At 40.6% G+C, this 15,840-nt stretch overlaps 1 protein-coding gene and 1 non-coding gene across 3 annotated transcripts in view; one reads left to right on the top strand and one right to left on the bottom strand.

The window, feature by feature from the left end:
- The window catches only part of mbpb (myelin basic protein b), a 107,635-nt gene that overhangs the window by 54,578 nt on the left and 37,217 nt on the right, over positions 1-15,840 (top strand). The gene's annotated exons all lie outside the window — the stretch shown is intronic.
- trnae-uuc lies at positions 14,503-14,574 on the bottom strand. The gene has a single exon. It is a non-coding gene; the product is annotated as a tRNA-Glu (tRNA).

Genomic DNA, 15,840 nt, shown 5'->3' with positions numbered 1-15,840 from the left:
CTTCCTATCTGGCAAATTGCCCTGAATGACTTTCATTAACAAATAGATCCAGCGTTTTATACTGCTTTTTGTATAAAAAAATTAAGTAGTTCACTCCCATTACTGTAATGGAAAACTACTGAGAAAGCAAAATGCACCTGATTTTTGCCAAATTGTAGTTTTAAAATAGAACTGTTCTTTACTCTACTTTTTGTGTCATTTAGAGAATTTCCTGTTGTTAACACAGCACATCTAGTATGCATAGGCTTTTGGTCAAGGATTAATGATTACAATTGGCTTAAATGATTAAATACTCCATAGCAATGGGGAAAAGGGTGTGAGTGAATCAGAATTAATAATCCTTGTATTTGTATCCTTGTATAGCACCTTTCATGTCAGGAGGACATCGTGAAGTGCTTTATGGGATTTGCTGTAAAAAGTGAGTTCTGTAGGTGAGCATGGCAGTCAATTTACACAGACCAATATCGCACAAAAAGCCATGAAGTGAATTATCAATTTTATCTGGAGGATTGTTAGCCAAGTCACTGGGAGAAACTCCCTTTACTCTTAGAATAGTGCTATGAGAACTTGGATCAATGACTCCTTCAAAAAACAGCACCCACAATAACACAGGGCAGTTTATCACTGTAATAGAATGTCAGTGTTGTTCATGAGTTGAAAGCATCAACATGGGGCTTGAACCCACAACCTTCACTCAGAGGCGAGAGTGCTGCTAATTAATAGTTTACAATAGAAGTATTGGGTACCACCAAATAGTACTTTCAGTGTCTGTTCTGATAACTAGGGTTATTAAATCACAAAATCAACAAACAAAACGAGGATTTAGTTTTCATTATTTTTACTATTTTTAAGTGTGCACAGAACTAGTCCAGATTTCAACAGCCCTGAAATCTATTCAGTATTTGCTCTTTCCAACCTCACCGCAAACTACTTTCATCAGACAAATGGTCGCCTGTTTTCTTCAGAACCACTAAAGTACACAATTGTGGTGAATCAGTCAGTCAGCCACACCTTCAGGACATGTGCGTTGCAGTGATGGTGTTGCAATACCACTGAGACCACACTGTGGTGCGCTCTCACTGAAAATATACAGCCTATCAATTTGGCCTCAAACCACCTATCCTCCGTTCTCCTCTGTTTATAATAATAATCCTTGCATTTTATAGAGCGCCTTATCATGTCATTATGACATCTCAAAGTGCTTCATAGAATATAGACTGTGTATTTTGTGGGCAAACCACAGCAGCCAATTGCGCACAGCAGTGTCCCACATACAGTCGTGTATTTCAGTGACCAATTTTTTTTGAGGCATTATTACCTCTAGAAAGCAATCCGCCAACGGCTACTTAAGTAGCAATCCTACTTATTTGAGATATTTTGACAACATGATAAAGTGCGATACCATGTATGTATAATTTTTATTGTTATAATACAGTATGAATTTAAATTGGAGCCTGCGATAGTACCGGAACAGTTCTGTGCCATTGTATGTCAGCTCTGGTAACCTAAAGCTCGTCTTGACTGTTACTGGAATCAAAGCACCCAGCTCCTGATTAATCTTACAACAAAATCATTCTCTGTCTTTGTTCAGTTTGCGCAATTTTCCAAATCCAACCCTGACTGAAAAAAAAGTGAGGCTGTGTTTTTTTGGTAGTCAGGTATTTGATGTGCACAGAAATCCCTGGACGAGGTGAAGTGTTTCCAGTTCCAGCTGGGGACCAAACCAACAACAACCTTGCTTGTTCTGGTACTGAGATTGTTCAATATAGAATCTGATCTCCTCTATGTATAAGGAGTAGAAGATCTGATTCTAGGTCAGGGCTTCGGAGATCCAGAGCTGGGAAACCTGGACTTTAATAATAGTAATATTCCTTGCATTTGGTATAGCGCCTAATCACATCATCAAGATGTCTCAAAGCTCTTCACAGAATTTTACTGTGAAGTGTAGTAACTGTATTTTTAGGCAAACATGCCAGCCAATTTCCACACAGCTATGTCCCACAAACAGTCATAACATAAATAACCAATTTAATTTGGGGGATTGTTGGCCATGACAAATAGTGCCATGAGATCTTTAAGATCTACCAGATCAGGCACCTCCGACTGCATTGGAGTAATTGCATTGGATAATAATCATCCTTGTGTTTGTTGCAGCACCTATGACATTGAAACATCTCAAAGCACTGTAGTGACTGTGTGTTTGGCTTGCACAGCTGCAGGAGCTCACTTCTTTTGAATGGTGACCATCTGCACGTATAGATGGGATTTCAGTTAAATGTTCCATCGAAAGGACAGTAGCTCCAACAGTGCAGCACTCCTTTGGAGCAGAACTACAGTGTCAGCCCAGACAGTGGGCTCAAAGTCCTGATGTCTGGCTTGAACCCATAACTTATAATAAATGATAAACATAATTCTTGCATTTGATATAGTGTATAATGTGATTAGAGCACTTGCCTCGCAAGCGAGAGACCTGGGTTTGATTCCTCGCAAGGGGAAACTTTGGGCAAGTTTCCTTATTCCACACACCTCTGTTTACCTAGCAGTAAGTAAGAACCCGATTGTTAGTCAATTGGCTTTTCCAGGGATAATATTTCCTTCAAAAAAAATAATGATAAAAAATTGGTCACTCTATCCAAGACGGTTTGTAGGACACTGCTGTGCGCAATTGGCTGCCGCGTTTCACCCACAAAATATACGGTCAATTCACTTTACAGTATATTCTGTGAAGAGCATTGAGTTGTCTCGAAGATGTGATATGGTGTTATATCAAATGCAAGGTTTATATTATATCATTTTGTTGAAACGTCTCAAAGTGCTTCAAAGGATATACTGTAAAGTGGATTGACTGCATTTTGTGGATGAAACGCGGCAGCTAGCTTGCACACAGCAATGTCCCACAAACAGCCATGGAGTGAGTGACCAATCTTATTTTGGGTATTGTTGGCGGCCGGGACACTGGAAGAAACTCCATTCTCATTTTGAATAGTGCCATGGGATCTTTAACATCCACCTGAACAGGCAGGACTTTGTCTCATGCAAAGGATGGATGAATAAATCTTTGATTCAAAGGCAAGAGCCAGGCTAACAAATTTAGAATAGACCTGACATCAGTCCCAGTGCATCTGACGAGTGTTCCAGATGCTCTTTATTACATGTTCCTGACAGAGTTGCACTGCCTTCATCGCAAAGGAATGTAAGTGTAGTGTTTAGAGAACATGACAAACCTGTGTGTAGAGTGTTAGGGCCTTATTTTATCGCATTCGTGTTAAAATACATTATACCGTGAGCCAGACTTTGGAGAGTGGTTGATTATTAATCGCTTGTTGCTATTGTTCTCAATCTGCCTATGTCTCTGGAGAGATTGTATCACTGAAATACTCAATTGTGTGGCAGGCGAGAGCTCCCGTCCATCTCTACTCCAAAAACAATGACTCAAAGTAAATTCCAACGATCTATGTGCAATGTTGCAGCAGGTCTTTATTTGAACTCCAGATAAATTACAAAAAGAACATCTCGGGAGTTTTTCACTTATTCTCTGAAGTGATTCTCTGCTTCTTTCTTAGCAATGCTGAGTTGAGTTACAGCAGGTTTGATGAAATTGTAGCTGTACCTGTGGGTATCTTTTCTCCTTATTACAGTGATCTCAGCTCAATTGCACTCATAGTGTGCACAGACATTCAGCACATTCCTCTGAGCCTTGGACATGTTGAAACTTCTTCGGTTTCAATAAATATGTGTACCAGACCTTTTGCTGTTATATTAGTGATGAGTGCAATTCTGCAGCAGTCGACTGGAGCAAACTCAATGTGCAATGAGAACAATGCTGCTCCTTGTGTGCACTGGGGTCAGTGGTGCAGCATGTAATGAGAGCGATAATACCACATGTGCTAAGGTGAGCCCATTGCAGCAATGCAGTTTTGCACTATTGTTTGAACTGAATTAATAAATTCTGAAAATGCAAAAGAGTATGAAAAATGGCAGTAAGTTCACAGTAAATTGATGACTTGCCTGTGCTGTGCAATGAAAGATAGTGAGTCAACAACAGAGTATTACGAGCATTCAAATCTTGATCTCTTCCTTGGGGTTAGGCAATTTACCTTAGAATAAGCAATTTGGCCCAGCAAGCCTGCTTCTTCTATAGACTATGGCCAGCCTATTGGGAGCTCCATGCCATCCATTTAGTATCTGAAAGAAACATGTCTGCATAAATATTCCCTCATGCCCAAATGTAATCAAGCAAAACTTACAATATTCCAGTTGACTCACTTTCCTTTCTCCATAGATGCTGCCTAACCTGCTGAGTGTTCCCAGCTCACTCTGTTTTTGTTTCAGATTTCCAGCATCTGCAGCATTTTGTGTTTTGTTGCAATATTCATCCATGCCCCCAGGATAGACAACCATGTGTTACTAATTATGCTTTCTGTGTAACTCTCCTTGCCAAAAGAGACAATCTCTTTATTCCCTTGGTGAACATATTCATGGATTTTTGTTTGTAGTGGGTCGCTCAGTCTCTCAGGCCCATTCCCGTCTGTGGGGCTACATAAAATTGTATCTTTGCAAAACTACTTATAGATTTCTTCCAAATGTTTCTGCCTTGATTCCACTCCTAGCTTTCCATATGTTGCCTCCGACCTCATGCTGGGCTACTCTGTGTCATGTTCTTATAAAGTGAGTCTCAGTCTGAGGCACGCCCAGCGAGTTATATTGTTTGTTTCCTGAATGACCGTTATCCACATAACTGTTGACTTTACCATGTAAAACAATTGAACTTTACTCATTCCAAAGTGGACAATTAGCACAGAATCCACTGTGTAAAATTGGGTAAAATAATTTCTTCTACTTGTTTACAGATGGATGGAAAAAATAAACTGCGTAAATTGTCCATGCGACTGTCCAATAGAGGGCGCTCTTATTAACTTCTTAGATGGGGTGCTCAAAGAAGTGGGAGCGAATGTCCTTCAAATAAATACCACAGAATAAAGCCCCCCACCCCGTTTCCTCATACTTTAATTTTCTCCAGCATCTCTACTTCCTGCTGCACTCATATTTAGTATTTGCTTTAAAACCTGCTGTTTCCATCACTAGGCACATGTATTCAGCGATATCTGATGTCTTATTGAAGCTTTTCTTGTAAAAAAACAATTTCTATAATTTGAGAGCTCATTTTCGAAGAAGCTGACTTTGGAATTGTTTGAGCAAAATTTAGCCTTGATTTCCTACATCTCCAGAAACAACGTCATTCTGGAACGCAATAAATTTTAGTAAGGAGAAATGAGTTTTAAATAAAAAAATAATCCTTGTATTTGATACATATTGTCAAAATTTATCAAAGTGCTCTGTGGAATTTACTGTAAAGTGTAGGGACAATGTGAATTGACTGTGTTTATAGGTGAACAAGGAAGGCTGAAACATTCCTGCCTCTTTGGATCTATTGGGTAATTGTGTAAACCATGAAGTGAAAAATTTAACGTTAGATGATGGTAACTGGGGGATGCCCTTCCTCACTGTTAATAACACTCTCGATTCTGAGTCAGAAAGTTACAGATTCAAGTCCCACATCGATACTTTGAACTCACAGTCTACACTGACACAATACTGGGGAAGCATTGCATTGTCGGAGGTGCTGTCGTTCAAGTGAGACGTTAAACTGAGATCCCATCTGCTTATTCATGTGGACGTTAAAGATCCCGTGGCATGATTCAAATAGCCTGCCGACACTAATTAAAAAGAGAAGGGAATCCTGGAGTTTCAATGATGTGATAGGGCGCTGTATCAAATAATAATAATCCTTGCATTTGATATAGCGCTTTCTGACATCATTGAGATATCTCAAAGCATTTCACAGGATATGCTATAAAGTGGATTAACTGCATTTTGTGGGCAAATATGGCAACCAGTTGCACACAGCAATGTCCCACAAACAGCCATGGAGTGAGTGACCAATTTTATTTTGAAGGATTGTTGGCCTGGACACTGGGGGAAACTCCTTTCTCTTTTTGAATAGTGCCATGGGATCTTTAATATCCACCTGAACAGGTAGACAGGACCTTGGATTAACATCTCATCCAAAGGACGGCACCTCCAACAATTTAACACACTGCACTGGACTATCATCTTAGACTATGTGATTCCAAGTCCCAAAGTGGAACTTGAACCCACAACCTTCTGACTCAGATGCGAAAGTGCTACCAAACCTGGAAACAGTGGAGTGTATGGTCCTGAAGACGTGGTGAAGGATGGGTTGTGTCCTGGCAAGGAATGGTTTATGGTCTCAGGGACTTAGAGAGGATAGAGGATGTGGTGTGGTCCCAGTGTTAGAGATCTGGTGAGGGATGGGCGTGGTATTGGAGACCTGGAGAAGGATGAGAGAAATTTAGGGAGTTTGCAGTTAGAAAAGAATAAGAGCAATTTATGCAAATTTATGACAGTACAGAGTTTTCATGTTTGCCCGTACTTTTTTACTCATTTGCTTTCATGAAACAGCTAAACATAGTGTAATCTGACCTGGAAGGCAAAGTAAACTGCTTCAGGAGTCTGTCGGAGCCTACTTTGCATGGATGTGCCAGCGAGAATTTTAAAACTGTCCCTCGTTTAAATGTTTTCTTGTAGCAGTCTGAAATCTTTCTTTCTTTCTCTCTCTCTCGATGTTTGTATAATTGCATCTCTTTTCTTCCTCCCAGCATTCCGCAGCTAACCATTCAAAGCTAGCACAAGTCTTACTTCATCAGCATTGCTACACAAAAGCCAGCGTGTTGTAGGAATGAAGGGCGAGTGCAACTAACGGTAGCTGGTACTAATGTAACCTACTTGCTGTGTAAGCAGCTTTGTCACTGAGGCCACTGTGTTTCAAAGGCAGAGATTGTGCGCAGGAGTCATCTATCAGCAGCCTTGTCCTCTCCCCTTTGACACCATTGTATTATGGCTGGCTTTAGTCACATTTAAGCTGGTTATGTACCAGTTTACGGAAAGATCAGACCTGCTGAGGTTTAAGCTCTTGTCTAGGTAGGTTAAAGCTAGCAATTCTGTGACCACTGGTTATTAAAATTGTGTTTAACTCCCGTGTATAGCTCTTTTTTTCAAAATGTAAAAAATACACCAAAAAAAGTCTGGAAGGTTCATGCAGCACTTCGTGCAGGGGTTTAAAACACGGACCAATAAAATATTGTTTGATCTCTGCTAGTTCAGAAACTCAAAATCCAGAGTGTTTCCAATCATTTACATTACTGAGACCAGATAATTCATTCGGAGCACATTAGGTCCACAATGTTCAGAGATCTGGCAGCTTAACAGTGAAGAAAAGCTTTAACCTGGGAAGACGTTCTGTCCCAATTACCTGGGAACACAGGGAACAGACCATTGCGAGCCATCTGCCCGGATGCAAAGAAACAGTTAAATGCTGTAATCCAATACTACTCTGGGTGTGAAAAAAGTGTTCATTTGGACAATTCCAGCGCAAATGGCTTCTTATGCCAGAAAAACATCTCAGAAGATAGATAATAATAAGAAGAATCCTTACATTTGGCTTAACGCCTTTAGCTGGCCTTGCTCTCTCCTGCACCAGTCTCGCAATGCTCACTAGGTTATGTCTTGCCTCATTAGCCTCAACGGAAGAGCCACCACTGCACACAATGACACAAGGAGAAATTCCCCTTTTCCAGATAGTGTTATGGGATGCCCTGGAGGAAAATGCAGATAAGCCCTTCATCCAATGTCTATTTTAGAAGGCAGTACCTGTGTCAATACAGTGCTCCCATTACTACACTGGACTAGGCTAGCTCGACAACAAGCTCAAATCCCAATGTGAGACTTGAACACACAACCTTCTGCTTCAGAAGCAAAAGATCCACCAACTGAGACAACCTGACATTTACACCAGCATTTGATTCTAGGTAGTGGTACTGCTATATGGTTTATATTTGTTCCATAGAGATTCTATATAAAAAAGTAATTTGTGAATGTGGTGCTTGATATCCTTTAGTTCTTGTCTTGAGGTGTTATTCATAGCTTCTCCAATGGGAACTTTCAAATAAGGGTTTTGAGATACAATTGGAGAACCAGTTTCTGTCAATCAGTAATTGACATTCATATAAATTGTCTACTATTTGTCATTGTCATTCCCTTGTGTGATTCTGGTTTTGAGTTGTTTTGCTACTATGGTCCTTTGTTCACATCTAACACCTTTCTTTTAACCCTCTATTAATCTGTGTAATGTATGATAATTTGGGTTACTGGAACATCAGTATGACTCCTCACTTCTTCTCTTGCTTCCCCACTTTCCAGACCAAATAATGAAATTCAATAGAGCCCAAACCTTCTTTTCTCTTTGCTGCCCCAAACAATAGTCAGAGATTCTTTGGCCATTCCAGGTGATCCAGTTCATTTGTTAAATACTATAAAATGGGTCATGTAAACCATCTCAAACAAAAATACACCTTTAGAAAGCATCCATCGACATGCTGTCCCTCTCCTCTACAATCAAACAGAGCAGGCTTACCAGCAAGAGGGTGCAACTGCAAATGAGTAGAGGGGGTTGGAAAAAGGCTGTTAGAATTATTCCAGTTGGGACAAGTAAAAATGCTTTGTCTTAAATAATCAGCGGTCCTAAGGCAAGAGGCAGTCAGAAATGCTGAATAGTTGTTCGACCCCTAAGTTGAAGAATTCAGCAGACTGAATGTGATGCCTGATTTGCAGAGGCAGATTTCTGTCTGCTAGCTGCAATGGTTCGAATTTGGGAAGTTAATGGGCAGCAAAAGTATCACCACTCTTTGATTTTTTNGGTTGGACTTGCAACATAGCAGCGATGAGCGTGATCAGACCTGATGCCCACATTAACAAAAACAGGGAACACTGGGAACACTCATCAGGTCAGGCAGCATCTATGGAGAAAGGAAAGTGAGTCAACGTTTCAGGTCCACGACCCTGGCTTCATTTCCCCCACTTCATCAGCCCCACCAACAGCATTTTGCCCCCAATTTCAGGATTTTATTTCCTGGAGTCTCTCCAACATGCTCTCTCTCTCTCCCTCCTCTCAATCAAGGCACATAAACCTAACTCTTTGACCACTCTTTCAGTCATCGTTTCCCCTCCCATCCCACCTCCCTTGGCTCCCACCCCCAGCTCAGATTGTCAGTGCTTTGAGATGTCCTTTCAACATGAAAAAGATGTTGTGTAAATATTGTTATGTTTCTGGCAAGGAAATACTAAATATTTATAATATTATTATAATTGGCGCACTTCCGCAGAGTTCACACTCAGTGCTTGAACATTGCCTGGAGTGAATGCATTGAAGTCACTAGGGAATTGATCTGCACTAATTCCCAGCCATTGAGGCCGCTATTTAGTCTGTTCACAAACTGTTTGCAGTTGGTTACACCTTTGATTTTTTTCTTCGATGTTTCCACCAAATATTTACAATCTTCATTCAGGGAAAAAACTTAATTATGATCCACTTTTTCTAAGTGGATACGGGTTTAAAAGGGAACAAAATAATTCTGTATAATTAACTGACAAAAATGACATTGAGAGATGAACTCAGGACAGCCAGGACCCCGTGCTGTAGAAGTAAGTGACAGCTGTGTTGGAACTGACGAATGAACAGGTTAAAGACTATGTGAATTAACTTTTTATGGGAAATTTATGAAAAGAATGGTATTCTTGTTCCGGTGTGAAGAGTGCTGTATAAATACACGATGTTGCAGTATTCAATATTGGAGTGGAAAACTAAGATGCTTTATTGATAAATTCCTAATTTCATAAATGATGTAATTTTTAGAAAATGCCGCAGATTGCAATGTAAGCATCTCCACGGGCTCTTTACAACTTATTCATTGCCGCCGAAAAACATCGAATTTTGAGTTTTAATGTTTCACAATTTTTCCTCCGAGTGCTTGTTAATAGCCTTTAAAGCAGTTTAAAAGTATAAAAAGTCAGGATCTTTAAATTTCAGTGAGATTATTAACTCACACATGAGAGAAGCCCATGAAGCTCGGTGAACAGGAGAGAATATTACTGCACCCAAGACAATTAATACATGGAGGGCAGGGAGCAGAACAACGTCTACTGCTGCATAAAATATTGAAATTGCTATTTTTCTCACTTGCCCCCTAAGCTGCATTATTTGTGACATGCTCCCCAAAATGCACAACAATACCCAGTTTGGATGGCACTCTTTGCCCTGTTATGCTGCTCTGCTGCCTGTTTTTTCTCCCCCTTTAGCCCCTCCAGAGATTCATCAATCCAGCCTCGTACACTCGAGTGCTGATCTCATGCAGCCAGTCTCAACGGCCTCCATTGTGCCTCTGGACATACCATTCTGTTTAAAATGGATGGAATTTTAATGACCATAAGGAACTGCTGTTTTTTCAATTTTAAATTGCCGCAACCATTGGCAGTGTTTATACTATTGGTATTCCATCCTCCTCATTCTCTGGATCTTAACCCTATCAGTGCATTGCAACAACGCTTAAAACATTAACATCAAAATATAGAGCCCAAATCATTGCTGTATAAAAATTGCACAGTCCAGTGCCCTTCTACAATTCCACCATCCATTACCAATTGGTACAGATGTTACCAAAATGATGTTAACAAATAACTATGAAAAAAATGTGCACAATCCTTGAAAACTGGAAAGTCTTTCAGTTGCTGAAGTCACGCTGGTGACAACAATCCTGTGAAGTGCTTGGAGATATCTTCCCACTCGTTTTTAAATCCCTTCATGCCCTCACACCTCCCTACCTACGCCCCAAAACTATGTCACTCTCTCCCTCAATCTCTCCGCCTTGCCCCCTTCCTCCCCACCTTTAAATCCCACCTAAAGACCCTCCTTTTTGATCGTGCTTACGGTCACTTCCCCCCTCTCACTCCCCCTAGCTCGTTGTCAGACTTCACCACTGTCAAACCCTCCGGGACACTACCCCACGTGAAGGGCGCTATATAAATGCAAGTTGTTCTAAAATGCAAGTTGTTGTTGAAAGGAATGATATAAAATGCGTGGATTTTTTACTATAAAAGTAATTTATGACTTGACCAGTTTCAAGATTTTCAAGGGAACATTGAGAAGCTAACTCTGCGGCATGACAGCGTCAGTGCTGACTGTTTATCTGTCACTGTTTCTTTCAAAAAGCCTGTGTTCCAAAGCAAACCCCCCACCCCATATAATAATGGCAGCAAATTGCGCACAGCAGTGTTCCACAAACAGTCGTGGGTTGAATCCGACTAGATTTTTTGACGCTCAATACAAAAGCAGTCATTATGTCAGGTAATTTGCCTGAAATGCTTAGGTCAGGCCCAGCTGGTTGCTTTCTTTCACACACATACAAATTCTCTATTTATGAAACAAAAACAGAATGCGCTCTCACTCCCTGGAGGAAAGCACCCTGTGTACCTAATTCTGGAGAGTATGAGATGCAGACTGGCAAAAGTGAAGGCTTGCGGACAACTTGCATTTATATTTTTGAAAGAGTGTGCACTGCGGGCAGTACTGCTGGAGTCTAACCAGCTAAAACTGCATAGCTTGCCATTGATAGCGCTGCCTGACAAGCTTTCCCACTGCTTGTTCAGCTAGGACCACCCTACTCGCTAGGACTTTGATTTGCAGGGGAAAATGTAGCTGAGCGGAAAGAACCCTTGCTCCCAGTGGCAAGGGTTCTTTCCGCTCAGGATTGACTTGATTCTGACGTTCCATTGCCAAACATGTCACCTCAGAGGCAGTTCAGATCCCACTCACCTCTCCGCCAAGGAGTTTAGTCACTGGTTGGTCATTTGAAATCCAAGAAATGGAGATTTTGGCCCTTACCAGAAGTCCAAACTTGATGGTATGCAGAAAAGCTCAGCATGAACCATCTTCCTGCCCACAGTTTAGACACACATTTTTGACCATTGAGTGACGGTTCTTTTTTTCATGCTGCTGCTTTGTTTTGTGCAAGGTGCCCACATCAGATTCTAACCTGAATGAATTGCTTAACAATCATGATCCCTTTGTTTTTACTTGTTTATCGTGATATGAAAAGATCACTAGTTACACTATCAAAAAAGAAGTTCAGATGAAGAGGTCTGATCATCCCATTCCAGGATACCCATTCCAGCATTAAACTGTTTCTTAAATAAGTTTTAAAGAATTTCTTAATTTGTTCCCCTGAACCCTCTTCACTCAAAAGTTCTTACCAGATAGTCTTTACCCTTCTTCCCGTCATCCTGTTTTGAAGATGTACAACGATGTGAACCTCTTAACATATGTCCCTGTAAGATCCATGCCTATCAAACTATGTCATAACTAAAAAAAATTGTAACCCTTTCAAAGTTGATAAGAAAGGGAATGGAAATGTACAGTACAGACCTCAGGGAGACAGCTAAACTATTGTTTTCATTCACATTTTCTTTTTTTGTGCATTTTAACAAGTGTGAAATAACACATCATGTGAACACTGGTATAATAAATGCCATTCTTAAAGAAATCCCAGTTCAGTCCTGTCTTTGTTAGCCCTGGTACAGTCAATCTATTTATATACAGCTAAAGCAGGAAGACTACCATCTGTATGTAACAGGATCACACTTCGTATGAAGCAGAATTGTCCCAAATAGATCTGCTACACTGAACACTAAATGGCTGCTTGTATCTAATCCATAGCAACCATAAACCCCACTTAACCGTTTGTGGGTAATCTAGTTAAGGGTGCAAACCTTTATCTGTTCAGCGCCTTAGGGCATCCTCCTGACGTGAAAGGGGGGGATATAAATGCAATTTGTTGTTGTTGTTTTACACAGTAACAAGCTTAAATTGCATTAATCAATGACAGCAACAACAACAAAATTATATTTGTATAGCCTTTCACATTGAGAGGATGCCCCAAGGCGCTGGACATTCAGTGTTTTGGCAAATTACTAAATAGAACATATTTTAATAATTCTTGCATTTGAATAATCCTTGCATATTGTTTGCTTTGCTCAGAAGTCCATGATAGAAAAAGGTACAAATTTGTTTCATTTTAATCCTGGAAAAAAGCGAAGTTGCATCGTGTATTGAAATTCCATTAAAAAAAAGTGCTGTTCCAAATATTAATCATAGACAAATATGTGAGTATTCTGCAATTACAACAAAGAGACTTTTTATATTCTTAAACTGGTGGGTGATAACAATGGCCGTTACCGTCCAGAGCGTTACAATTCTGCAAGCTATCTGCTAAGGAGCCACATTCCTCTCATGCCTTTGAGAATTTCTCCCATAGCCTGTCCCACCACGTGCAAACATGGACTTTTTTGTTTCATTTTGTACCCTTTTGACCCCAAGCAACGGTTCAAATGCCCAGAGCATTAGTGGTGGTGGTGATGGTGTTTGGGGGGAGTGGGGGAGAGAGGAATATGTATTCCACCGATTCTGCACATTCTGGTTCCATTTCTCAATGTACTTTCCAGACTCCCCAAAGCTTTCCCCCAGCAGTGTCCTTGCAGGTGGAATCTCAAGTACTCATGTTTCTTTACTTTTCTGGGTGGGGTGGGGGTGTGGCGGGGGAAGAAGAGGATAAATGGGATATTATTTGTCTTCCATTATTACGAAATTGTAATAGTGCCACATTGTGTGTGTGAAAACAGTGATGGTGCCAAACTGCATGGTCCTAACTAATGGTGTCACAGTGAGTGGTGCAAACTAATCGTGTCATGACAAATGGTGAAGCAGTAATAGTATCACAGTGAATGGTGCAAACACTAATAGTGTCAAAGGGACTTGTGCAACCAGTAATAGTGTCAACAAGAATTTACATTTATATAGGCCCCTTCTCATCATAAGGGCATCTCAAAGCGTTTCACACAACTGACGGGGAGGCCAAACTGGGGAGGGGGGTGGAGCTGAGAAGAGTGAGCAGTGCAAAGACAATGCAAAATGCCCTTTAATGCATTCAGCCATCCTGGTATCTGAACCTTTATCCCTTTAGTGTTGTGTAATATGGCACAGTTCCACTGCAGGCCACCCAAGGCTTATCATGTGATGGTATAGCGATTTGCTCTATCACCAGTTCCATGTTTGGACAACTGCAACTTTTAAGAAGGATAACAATAAGGATCTCTGGCCCAGAGAAGACATTGATTTCTAAAGGTGTTCAAGCCATTCTCTGATGTTCTGTGCCCACAGTCACTGTAATGCATCAGTGTGCTTTCTTTATGCTCCAGTAAAATAACCATGGAAATACAATAATAATACTCTTTGTTTTTGACATAGTGCCTTTCACATCAAAAGAACGTTACAAGGCATTTTACTGTACATAATAATAATAATCCTTGCATTTGATATAGCGCTTTTCACGTCGGGAGGACGTCCCGAAGCGCTTCACAGAACACACTGTAAAGTGAATTGACTGTATATTTGTGGGCGAACGCGGCATCCAGTTGCGCACAGCAATGACCCACAAACAGTCGTAGATTGAAAATGACCATTTTTTTATTATTGTTTTTGGTTTTGGAGGGATTATTATTAGGCGTGTGGAGTAAGGAAACTTGCCCAAGGTTTCGCCCTGCCTGGAATTGAACTCAGGTCTCTCGCTTGAAAAGCGAGTGCTCTAACCACTGAGCCACAGGACTCCACGAGTACAGTATAATTTGTGACTGTATATTTTGGAGACAAATGTGACAACCAATTTGCACAAAGCAATGTACCAACAACATTCATGAAGTGAATCATCAGTTTTATTTGGGGGATTGTTGAGCAAGACACCAAACAAAACTCCCTTCTCATTTTGAAAATGGATGTTAAAAAGTTCAAGGTTACTTGTTTGAATTCTAATTCAATGTTGTGCAGTTAAATAAGATTTAAATAAGAGTCCTGTAGCTCAGTGGTTAGAGCACTCGCTTTGCAAGTGAGAGACCTGGGTTCAATTCCAGGCAGGGCGAAACCTTGGGCAAATTTCCTTACTCCACACGCCTAATAATAATCCCTCCAAAACCAAAAACAATAATAAAATTGGTCATTTTCAATCTACGACTGGTTGTAGGACATTGCTATGCGCAATTGGCTGCCGCGTTCGCCCACAAATATACAGTCAATTCACTTTACAGTGTGTTCTGTGAAGCGCTTTGGGATGTCCTCCCGACGTGAAAAGCGCTATATCAAATGCAAGGATTATTATTATTATATTATTATTTATTCTTGAGGAAACAACTAGCCTGATTGTCGTTAGTGAAGCAGTGGTTTGATGGTGTCTGAATTTCTGTAACTGTTGGTTCGAGCTACAATAAGTTGGAAACCTCTGAAATAAGTAATTCAATGACAAATAAGTCAACTACAAAGAATTGACAAAGAATTTGTAACGTGGGTTTTGTCAGCCTCCTACCTACCTAACTAATAAATGCAGGGCTGTCACTAGGACTGCCTCAGGGCATTTTTGTTTCAGAACCATTTGAAATATGCTTTGTGCAGAAGGCAAAAGAGTAATGTAGGATCACAACCACCCCCATGAGATGCATGAAGGAACAGACATTGAAAGAAAAAGGAAGAAAATAGCTTTCTTTAGTTAAACCTTGTGCATTCAAGGTTTATAATACAATCAAACCTCTTTTCAGCAACCACTCGGGGACTTGACAAAGTGGCCTTCATGTAAAGGTGGTCGTCTTTTGAGTAAGGATTCATTGGTTCATTGACTGGGCCCGAAATTTCTGTGGGCCAAAAAAGTTCCAGAGGGCCACATGTAGACTACCGCTAGAATCCAAGCACATTTACCAACACTGCTTCACCAGTGAGGTTGGAAGCTGTGGGCATTCATGGGCTGCTCAGTTGGTAAATGCGCTAGAAATCTAGTGGGAGTCTGAATGTCGGCTGCGGAAATTGGTAACGCATTACCGATATATACA

This window comes from Callorhinchus milii, unplaced genomic scaffold (genome assembly GCF_018977255.1).
Source record: "Callorhinchus milii isolate IMCB2004 unplaced genomic scaffold, IMCB_Cmil_1.0 Scaffold2, whole genome shotgun sequence".
Lineage (NCBI taxonomy): Eukaryota > Metazoa > Chordata > Chondrichthyes > Chimaeriformes > Callorhinchidae > Callorhinchus > Callorhinchus milii.
Note: the sequence above shows the minus strand (reverse complement) of the source record. Positions and strands in the feature narration are given on the sequence as shown.